Raw genomic sequence first — 11,351 nt, forward strand, 5'->3', positions numbered from 1 at the left:
TTTTCTCAGCTGAAAGAACACAGAGATCCATGTGTATCCATCACTCATACAGAGCCAGCTGTTGCGTGGTGACGTAGTTGCAGTGTGGTATGATGTGTCAGTACGTTGAACTGTCCTGAGTTCTTGCTCCCCAGTCCTGTTTCCATTGGTACTAATAGCAAAACGCCTCCTGACACTACTGACACAGAGTATAGAAGAGAGAAAAGTGTAGGAGCTGCCTTTCTCATGGATTGTACCAATTTGGTATAGAAGGTATGTGTGTGAACCTCATTTTCTTTCACGTTTTGATCATTGCTGGAATGTTTGTATCATGATATGTGAACATTATCTCATTTTGCCAGGGATGTCCAATTATGCAGTCCTTTGAGCAGAGGCTTGTAAAAGAGCTCAGTTCAAAAAGTGCTTGCTCCTTTATGGAGCAGTCTTAAATGTGGTTAGGTTTGTCATGTGAGAACACAGGCCTTTCCATGCCTCTGACAGGAAAAGAAGGCTGCATGGGAATCTGTACATCCTTTCTCTTTTCCCTTTGTTTTCAGGAACAATTAGTTTATATTCAGCCAATGGAGGCACGGATGTAATCTGAACCATGCTGCTGAAGTGCAAACCTTTCTTTCTAAAATGTATAAGCACACATATGTATGTAAGTGCACTTAGAAGTGTAGGAAGTGTATCTTTAATAATCGCTCCTGGTTGTATGTTGATTAGCTAAACTCACTGACAGTGTTTCTAACCAAAGTTTTACAGTTTGAAGGAACTGGGCTTGTTTAGCTTGGAGAAGAGAAGGCTGTGGGGAGACTTCATTGTGGCCTTCCAATACTTGAAGGGAGCTTATGAACAGGAGGGGAATGGCTGTTTATGAGGGTGGATAGCGATAGGACAAAGGGGGAATGGTTTTAAACTGAGACAGAGGAGGTTTAGGTTAGATATTAGGAGGAAGTTTTTCACCCAGAGGGTGGTGAAGCACTGGAACAGGTTGCCCAAGGAGGCTGTGGATGCCCCATCCCTGGAGGCATTCAAGGCCAGGCTGGATGTGGCTCTGGGCAGCCTGGTCTGCTGGTTGGTGACCCTGCACACAGCAGGGGGTTGAAACTGGATGAGCATTGTGGTCCTTTTCAACCCAGGCCATTCTGTGATTCTATGACCCAAATCTTAAAGCCTGGAATACTTTCATTTTGAACTCCAGAGTTCTCTCAAAATACACTCTGAAAAGGCAGAAATCGGCTGATTAAAAATTATTTGTGGATTTGATATGAGGTCATTGTTATCTCAGCCTTTTTTCTGAGCTGTAATCACAAATGTGACTATTGTGTTGTACTTCCTATGCTGGCAATGCCCATTTTATCCTGATTCTCAGGGCTTCAGAACCCAAATAAAATATAAGAAACTCAAATTTCAGGACTTCCTCTGCCAGGAAGGTTTGAACTCTCATTCTTTTCTCCCAAGGAAGCTGCAGGTATGCATGCTCAGGGGATATAACATCCATGCCTGTCAGCAATGTTCACCTTTATTTATAAGGAAATACTTAAGTACTTTTTGGAGTTCATGCCCTTGTGTCATACCTCCCAGGTAGCTGTCCTGGCCAGCAGGCTTGAGAGTCATTTTTCTGCGTGGTTTAGAATTAAAGTATTAAAAAACAAACAGCTTCAGGAAAGAATGAAGAACCTTCTGTTTCAGAGACAGAAAAACCCCATTGCCTGCTGGTTAGCACACACTCAGGAGAGGTAGACCTGAGACAAGCCAACTTGTTTCTGTGCTCCTGTATCCCTTGATTCATGTGTGCAGAATGATCCCAGACACTTCAAGGCAGGATTTGCTATTTAAGCAAAAAGTTTGCAGAAGGATACCTGCTTTGTGAAAGTTCTCTTATTCCAGTGACTGCTTTTGCAATAAACAGAACGTTTGCAAATAACAATAAATGCAGCACCAGTGCACAGGATAAACTTCTTGTTGGTGTTGTGGTTATTTAATGACTCGCTACGTAGGTAGAATTCTTTTCAAATGTTGTTTAAATGTAACTGTATTTGTCTATGAGAAACAGCTGTTCTTTCAGCCAGACTCCGCTGTTGTGTGTGTGGCATAATTCCCCCTGGTCTCACTTAAAATCCAATGGAGAGTTTGAGGTGTGTCCTCAGATTGCAAAGATGTTCTGTTTGATCCACCCCTTCCATGAGAACAGCAGCACTCCCACTGACTTCAAACCCAGCCTTTGCTGTAATTCTCAGATGGTGGCTAGTTAGCAGCTCTGAAAAGCGGTGCATGAGGAATGGCTGCACTCTGACAGGAGGAAGGAAGAGCTCACACGATGTTCTGGAATCAGACTGCAACGTGTTTTGGTCTCTTCAGTAGAAATACTGCTGCAAAATGACTACTTTTGATCTTTCTGCATTTCCATTGTTTTTGCTACAGCAAGAGGGTCCAAGATAAGGAGGATTTTTTTTCTCCATTGGGACTCTATTTATAGGCCACAAGGCCAGCAGAGAATGTGGCCATCCAGCCTGACCTCTTGGGTGACAGATGCTGTAGGATTTCCCTTAGTTAATTGGTGTTTGAACTAGAGCTCCTCTTTTAGGAACAACAAGAGATCTTGATTTCTGGGAAATTCCACCACAACTCTTGGAACATTTTCCCAGTGACTGTTACCTGTTGTAAAAAATGTTTTCAGTATACACAAGCAGAGTTTGTTTAGCTTTGTCTTCCAGCCACCGTACCTTATATGTAATAAATCTTCTATTATGGGTGTGTTCCCTTCATGCCAGGAGTCCTGGAATGAAACTGCCTTAAATCATTTGGAGCTCTTCTACCTGCTGCATTTTCCTTTTTTTTCTGCTTTCCCCAATTTTTTCCGTGATTATCTGATAACCACCTTCAGTTGTGAACATCAGAACTCAATGAAGAGAAAGCTATTTGCAAAAGTACCAATTGCAGATGCAATCCGTGTCTTTCTCCATAGTTGCCCATTTTTCATACTCCCAGCCCCCTGCACGTCTGTGCTATCCCATGTGCTTGAGCCCATGTTCCTGCTCAGTTCTCTCCCCACCCATATAAATGCAAACATTATTCAGCCTGCAGGCTTCTGCTGGGCTCTCATTCCCATGGGGATCTTAAGGAGAAGGAAGAGTGGGGTTTGAGATGGGATACAGAATTTTAAGGGAGCTACACCGAAACATGCACTGCTTGCTAAAGCTCAGCATACTCAGGGATCCCAAAGGCTCAGTGGCAGGTCACTCACTACCTAACTTAGAGAAGGCTCCAGGGAGCCCTCATTGTGGCCTTCCAATACCAGATGGGAGCTTATGAACAGGAGGAAGAATAGCTGTTTACAAAGGTGGACAGGACAGGACATGGGAGAATGGTCTTAAACTGAGACAGGAGAGGCTTAGGTTAGATATTACGGGGAAGTTTTTCACTCAGAGGGTGGTGACGCACTGGAACAGGTTGCCCAAGGAGGCTGTGGATGCCCCATCCCTGGAGGCATTCAAGGCCAGGCTGGATGTGGCTCTGGGCAGCCTGGTCTGCTGGTTGGTGACCCTGCACATAGCAGGGGGTTGAAACTGGATGAGCATTGTGGTCCCAGGCCATTCTATGATTCTATGATACCTGTCATCAGTATTACTCTCCCAATGCACGTTATCTGAAAACTTGAATAAAGATGATGTCTTTTTCCTGAGACTCTTGTAGGTTTCTGGAAAAAGTTTGAAATTGCCAAGCCAAGTCCATGCTTAGATTTTTAGGTAAATACATCTTGTATGAAGATGATCCATTAAAATGACATTTTGAGACAAGTTAGTCAATATTTAATCCTTTTAATGCATGCTGAGCTAATTCTGCAGAAATTTCCTCTGTAGAAATGTCAAGCCAAACCTTCAATGAAAATGCAAGCATAATTATATCCCAATACTCCAATACTGCTACCTTTGTTCACCAAACACGTAATTTTTTATAAGATGCCGCCAATCTTTGTCAATTGGCATTGGCAGTGGTACTCCCCTTTTTTTACTTACCAGTTTTCCCATCGCTATGCCTGAACTCCACTTAAGGCTGGCAGGTTTGGATCAACCTGCTGGGCTGCTGTAATGCCTAAAACACAAATCAGTACAACCCCGCATGTGAGAATTCTTCCAGTGATCTGAAACTCCCCAACCGATTGATTGGAAAATCCTGGTTACCATTCGCTGGTGCAAGTTTCTTCAGACCCGATTTTAAGTTGATGTAACTTGAGCTGCTCTTCTGTTATGTTCTTGAGCCTGCATTGGAACAGAAAGTATTTGGCTGCAGTGCTGCAATATGGCTCTATCATCTGTTCTCCCCTCACAACAGAACAGTAGTATTTACTAAACATCTGTATTCCTTCTGCATTCCAATCCACAAGTCAAATGTTCACATAGTGGGATAGTTACCATTCTTTCCTTTGACTTATATATTAACATGAGGAAAATCTCTCTCAACATTGCTGACCGGGGTTCTCCTGTCCTTTTAAGTTCTTTATCAGTTTATCAGAGTTATCATTTCCAAAGGGATACACTTCAGTTTCTCACTGCTTCCTGCCTTCTGATGCTTCCCCCTAAACCATCAAATATTTACATTGCAGCTTCAGACCTCCTTTGCTCACGTCAGATTACTTGCTTGTACCTAAGCCAGCACTATTTGGGGTTTTACAGTTAGCTCTTCTCTGTCGGCGCGGATCTGGGCAGATCTGTCTTGCTTGTGTGGTTCACTTCCTCAGTTAGGATATTATTAGAGCTTGAGGTCATTTTAACATCCACAACAGGAACCTTTCAGTCCATTTGCTCAGACAGAAGTCACACACACCATGTCGCATCACTGCCCTGCACATAGTGAGAGGTAAAGTGGTAGCCAGCCATGCTGCTCACCGCTCAGCCGGTCTGCAGTCCATATGCACTAACACATGATGTTGCTTTTATGCCAAGAAAAGAAGTACGTTTTCTTCTCAGCTAAACTGAGGGAAAGCCACAAGCAGCTCAGCAGCCTGTGTCTGCGGAAACCACCAGCACAGCCAAGCTGGTGCTGCCCATCATCTGACACCTATAATTCAGTTCAGGCAGAACCAGGTTGATCTGTTCCAGCCGACATGCCTGATCTGGCCTAACCCCTGTGCCACTCCACGCCTGCGGCCAGTGCCACCTGCATGGGCAGCAGTGCTCAACCCACGGCTGGAATCTGCCCTGGCACACAGCAGGACAGCTGCCCGCAGCCTCCACCACTGCCTGCAGTTACACGTGCATGCAAACATTTGTTTTACAGCTGGAAAACAGGTAATTCTGTTTATACAGATCAGGATCCTGTGCCAGGATCCATTCCCCTGCCTGACCTTCCCGTGAGGACCGTCCCAAACACTGGCACCAGGCAGACCCCACCAGCTCACAGCTCAGCTGCCATCACTTTGCCTTACCCAGTTGCTTATTATGTAGGCTGCCAGCACTACAGACAAGCAATTAAAGGTCATTTTCTGTTTGTACTCTTCAGTGTCTACGATAATTTTGTTCCCAACATCACAGTTCTGGGCTGAATGAGTGCTCATTTGTTCCCTCTTCCTCCTGTCCCTTCTGTTATTAGTTTCTCGCTCTCCAAGGAAACCAAGTTGAGTGGCAAGGAAAGACGCATTTCTACCTGCTGTTAACCAGACGTGTTGTAATGAAAAATGTGATCTTGATGAAATTTGGATGGCACATAAACAAAGACAGATCTCAGTCCCTAGCATCACAGCAGGTGTGCTAAGTGCAAACATAATCCTGTATGCTTCAAAAGGTTTAATAATGCAGCCGGTGTATTTATCCTATGCTCATCCTTCTGCTCTCTGGCTTCGTTACAACTTCCATCGTGTAATCAAACTGACGATCTGTGTTTTTTAATCATTATCTTTTGGACTGCACTCCCTTTTGGAAATGCTGATGCAAAGTTGAGATGGGTCTGAAGCAGCCATGAAGAGTCTTAGAGTCCAAAGGGGACTCTAAGAAATAAGGGGACACTCTTTAACAGGATCTGTTGTGATGGGACAAGGGGAAATGGTTTCACATCAAAAGAAGGGAAATACACATCAGATGTAAGGAAGAAGTTTCTTACAATAAGGCTGGTGAAGCAGTGGCACAGGTTGCCCATAAAGCGGTGGACACCCCATCCCTGCAGACACCCAAGGTCAGTGGATGGTCTGGATGGGGCTCTGAGCACCTGATGGAGCTGTAGGTGTCCCTGCTCCCTGCAGGGCAGTTGGACCAGATGGCCTTCAGGGGTCCCTTCCAACCCAAACGATTCTGTGACTCTATGAACACAGCCACCTGAGCTGCAGCCTTCATTTTGTTTCTGGCTTTACAATCTGAATATAACCTCAGTTTACTCTGGCATAAAGATGAAGACAAAGCTTTTTTCATCAGGAGTGAGAAACAAAAAGACCAAAGATCACAAATAACTTGTAAAATACTTGAAAGCTGTTGGATCAAAGGCAGTATAGTAAGTACAAAACACTCAGGTATGAGGAAAGCATATCACCACGTTTCAGGCTCTTTCCTGTTTAGTGAATTTATTTACTCCTCTGCATTACAACAGAGGAAATACATTTTTTCTCAGTGATTAAATTTTTTAAAATTGTGTTTCTAAAGGAAAAAAGCATGGCAAAACACTCACCTAGGTAAGTTTGTCATACGTTAAACATAGGCAGTAAGTGAGACTTGAGTTTCAGTCCTGGGCACTCGGTAGAACTTTCAGCGCATTGCAAACACTCTTCCCCATCACCAACAATCTCTTTGTAGTATTATTTTATTAACAAACATGATTTATTAACAATTTCCTTCACCAAATCCACAACTATGACACATCCACTCGTTAGCTGGCACCCGAAATGGTCAGCACACAATGAGCTTCTGGCACGTCCACATATCTGTGCACAAGTTCCTCCATAGTGGTGCTGCTTGGAGCTGAACTCCTGTGGCCAGGCTACTTGCATACACTGGGAGCTGCTCAGCATTCAAAGCAAGGGCTGAGTGATGTCACAGAATCACAGAACCATTAAGGTTGGAAAGATCACCAAGTTCATCCAGTCCAACTGCCAACCCATCCCCGCCATGCCCACTAACCATGTGCCTCAGTGCCAAACCTACACGGTTCTTGAACACCTCCAGGAACGGTGATTCCACCACCTCCCTGGGCAGCCTGTGCCAATGCCTCACTGCTCTTTGTGAGAATTTTTTTTCCCCCAATATCCAACCTAAACTTCTCCAGATGCAACTTAAGGCCATTGCCTCTCGCCCCATGTCATCATAGGACTCCCATCAAGGTGAGGCCCTGGCACAGCTGCCCAGAGAAGCTGTAGGTTCCCCATCCCTGAAGGCAGTTGAAGCCAGGTTGGATGGGACCTTGGGCAGCCTGAACTACTGGCTAGCACTGCCCATGGCAGGGGAAGCCATGGATTTTAAGGCCCCTCCGAACTCAAGCCATTCTGTGATCCTATCATTCTACGATTCCATGACACAGCACAGATTGCACAGCCACATCTTCCATGGTGTCCTAATGGTGACAAGCTGTGATCATTCTTAGACACACGCAAATGCATACTCCTTTTCTGTATGTCGTGTTACAAGCTCCTCAGCAGGCATTTACCTTACTTCCCTGAACCTTCCCAGCAGCACTCCAGATGGCACTCTGCCTTCGGAGCTTGCACACCACGCACCATAGCCGGTGTATGGGAGAGTAACCCGGCACGTGTGGATTCAAACAGGGCCACAGTGGGAATGGCAGTGGCATGGGGCTGCTTGGCCTCGGTCTGTGCTGCATGGAAGGCTTATTTTCATGGTCACACAGATGGCAACTAGGAACAGTGCTTTGAATTTTGGACTTAAAAAAAAAATAACTGAGAATTGCTTCCTCTTGGTCTTCTGTAGGCCATGCCTATGGAAAGCAGGGAGATTCTCTGCGTGGCAGCAGTTAACACAAAGGCCTCTTCAGATCCTTCTGTTGTTTTCACAGAATCACAGAATGGCCAGGGTTGGAAGGGACCTCAAGGATCAAAAAGCTCCAACCCCCTGCCACATGCAGGGCCACCAACCTCCCCATTTAATACCAGACCACGCTGCTCAGAGGCCAACCTGGCCTTGAACACCTCCAGGGACGGGGCATCATTCTGTGGGAGAGAGGGTGTATTTTTAAAGCACAGACTGCACGTCTGGGAAATACAGGTAACAGTGGTTTGAGATAAATCAGTCGCTCTTGTGTAAAAATACACGGATTTCTCTTTTAAGAAGCCCCTCTAGAAGACATTTCCGTTCCTTATCAGCATGTCCTGCCGCAGCAGTCCCCGAATTTACTCATGACGAGTAACACCCATGCACGCGCCAAGTTGGGCAGCGGACGGGTGGGCACTGGAGAGCGGAGGGCTGAGATCACCGAAGCCTCCGCCGCCGCGGGCCCACTGGAGCTGTCACGGAGCCTCAGGTGCCTCCGTCCCAGGGGCCGGGCCGTGTCACCCAGGCGCTCGGCCGACTCCGGCCGTGGGCGCGGGGCGGGGGCGCCGCCACACCCTGGCGGCGGGCGGGCGAGGGCGGTGCGGCCCCGGCGGGAGCGGGGCGGGCGGTGCGGCGCTTCGCCTCGCCTCGCCTCGCGTCTCTTCGCTTCGCCTCGCCGCCAGGGGCGCGGGTTCCCCTCGCGCGGCGCCCGCTGACAGCCGCCCCGCCATTTACCCCGGCCGCTGCCTGAGGTGAGCGAGCGCCGCGGCCGCGCGGCAGGCGGCTCTCCGGAGCTCGGGGGTCCCGCGGTCGCGGTAGGGAGTGAACGCGGGGCCGGGGGGAGGCGGAGCGGGGCGCGCTGTGCTGGGGGCGCGGGACCGCGCTGCGTGTGAAGAGGTGCGGAGTAACTTCGGGCTCCGGGCTGCAGCCCGCTGCCCCGAAGCGCGGACGGGAGAGACCGCGCTGCGTCCTGCCGTGCGCGGCGTTGCTGCTGCTGGCCGTCGTGCGCCGGGCACAGTGCGCCGTGCAGGCGCCGGGGAGGCTTTCTCCTGCTCGTGTCGGTGGTTGGTGGCATTTCGGAGCTGATTCCTAATTGTTTCAGCTGTGCGATGCGTGTCACGATCCTTACGATAAACTTCCGTAAGTGGGGGATCCCAGAAACGATGGGCGATACAGAGAATGCCAGCAAAATCTGGAGGAGAGCGGAGGAGCGGATGGCTGCGTCCACCTTACGCCACGAGGGTCGATCCGATGCATTTAATTCTGCACGGAGGCGATTCATTATTGCTTGGATGTTTTCCTGACCCTCCTTATGCTTAATAAACTTATTGTCACTGTACGTTTTCCACAGCAAACCTCATCCATCTATTCACTCTGCTGTGGGATGGAGAGTGCTGGCAGCTCTCATATTGCTGAGCCAATACCAATAAGAGCTGGCAAATCCCAGCATTTCTGAGCATCAGCCCCAAATACTGATAGCTGTATGCTTTACCAGCTAATTATTATTATTTTTTTTTTTAACCTCGCAAAAGCGCTGTCATTTTCAGCCCGGTGAGTTTAGGTGCCTAATTTCAATACAGCCATTATCTGATAACGACGTCAAATTGTCTGATGTGTAAATAAGAAAGAGCGATGCCTTTGAGGCTGGCAGCCCCGGCCCCCTGCTGCGGCACGCAGCCGTATGTGCGTTTCCCCGAGCCCAGCTCCAGTCTCAGAGCGCAGCTCCCGGCCAGCAGCCGTGTGTATGGCCAGCAGCAGTGGGATGTCAGCGAGGTGATGTGCACCTGAGGTGCTCCCGCATTTGTGACGGGGAGGAGGATTTGGTGAGAAGTTTTGAAATTCCCAGCAGGTGGTGACACTTCAATGGCTGCCTAATGCCACGGCGCAATAGCGAAAATAATTAATCTCTTTCCCTACAGACAGATGAAGTATCTCACGTTTGCAGAAACGTGGCAGATGGACGCTTCTTTTTTGTGCTGCTAGCGAGCTTCCTCAAGTGAAAAGCAGGAAGGGCTCTCTGACTTAGGCTGGAGCAACTCTGAGCACCTGATCGAGCTGTAGGTGTCCCTGTTTGTTGCAAGGGAGTTGGAGCAGATGGCCTTTAAGGGTCTCTTCCAACTCAGATGGTTCTGTAATTCTGATTCTATGACTTCCAGGATCTGTTTCGCTGGGCTGCTTCACTGTCAGCCACTCTCATGCATAATACAACTGTGCAAATAGGACTGCAATATTTTTACTAATAGACAGCAGTTAAGGAGACTTGTTTTTCATCTGGGACTTTGTTTTCCCTCTTACATTCTGGCAAGGTTGACCTCATTACAACCTTTCAGTACCTAAAGGGAGCCTACAAACAGGAGGGGAATCGACTCTTTGAAAGTGTTGATAACTGCAGGACGAAGGGAAATGGTTTTAAGTTGAGGGAGGGAAGATTTAGGTTGGATGTCAGGGGGAAGTTCTTTACTATAAGAGTGCTGAGGTGCTGGCACAGGCTGCCCAGAGAGGTTGTGGATGCCCTGTCCCTGGAAGTGTTCAAGGCCAGGTTGGATGGGGCCCTGGGCAGCCTGGTTTAGCATTAAACGTGGAAGTTGGTGGCCCTGCATGTGGCAGGAGGGTTGGAGATTCCTGATCCTTGAGGTTCTTTCCAACCCTGGCCATTCTTTGATATTGTAATGTTTTGCTCATTTTGAGTTTCAGATTTTATTTACCTGACAGCTCCTGGCTGGGTTCCTCGAGGTGACTGGGAGAAGGCATCTGAGCTATGATGGGATGAGGTGGGCGAGAACAGGCCTACTGCAGGAGGGTGGAGTGAGGGCAGGGGCTGCTCTGCCAGGGATCTGCAGAGTACTCATAGTTAGGGAGAATACAGGCTTTGTCTGATGCACGTGTCATCTCAAAGCCTGGGGCTTGTCTGTGGGGTGGGTGATTGATTCCTCGTTAACTACAGCCCCCTTCTTAACTGCAGCACTGATTTGTCTTTTGCCTGCCCTATGAAGAGGATATAGTTGCTGGGGGATATGTTGGTGAAGCTGCACACTTGTTAGCTGTGCACACTAGCAGTAATAGCACCATCCAGCCTGCTCAACAACCAGTCTGCTCTCTGGCCTTTTGACGTACCAACTCGTGGAAAATGCACAGGAAGTCATAAATCCAGTAGGTTTTGTTGTTGTTGTAAAAGCTATCTGCCATCCAAAGCGAACATAAAATAGTGTGACTTTGGTTCTTGCACAGTTCCTGATACTGCAGTGCCCACGTGCAGTGGATTTGTTCTCCTAAAACCTGTCAGGCAGCAGAGTGCAGCTTCCAGCAAGAGCCTGTGCCAGAGGAAAGCTAAGTGATGAGACTAAGACCACGTGAATAGAATAGAATAGAATAGAATAGAATAGAATAGAATAGAATAGA

General features: G+C 47.8%; 1 protein-coding gene across 2 annotated transcripts in view; it reads left to right on the plus strand.

Moving 5' to 3' along the window:
- The first annotated feature begins 8,626 nt into the window (after positions 1–8,626).
- THSD1 (thrombospondin type 1 domain containing 1) overlaps positions 8,627–11,351 on the plus strand; it is a 29,586-nt gene continuing 26,861 nt past the window's right edge. For both annotated transcript variants that reach the window (XM_042839252.1, XM_042839253.1), the window contains exon 1: positions 8,627–8,704. The gene's annotated coding sequence lies outside the window, so the exon portion shown is untranslated. The remainder of the gene's footprint in view (positions 8,705–11,351) is intronic.

This window comes from Centrocercus urophasianus, unplaced genomic scaffold, assembly GCF_019232065.1.
Source record: "Centrocercus urophasianus isolate 14NV4802_14NV808 unplaced genomic scaffold, USGS_Curo_1.0 seq_9, whole genome shotgun sequence".
Lineage (NCBI taxonomy): Eukaryota > Metazoa > Chordata > Aves > Galliformes > Phasianidae > Centrocercus > Centrocercus urophasianus.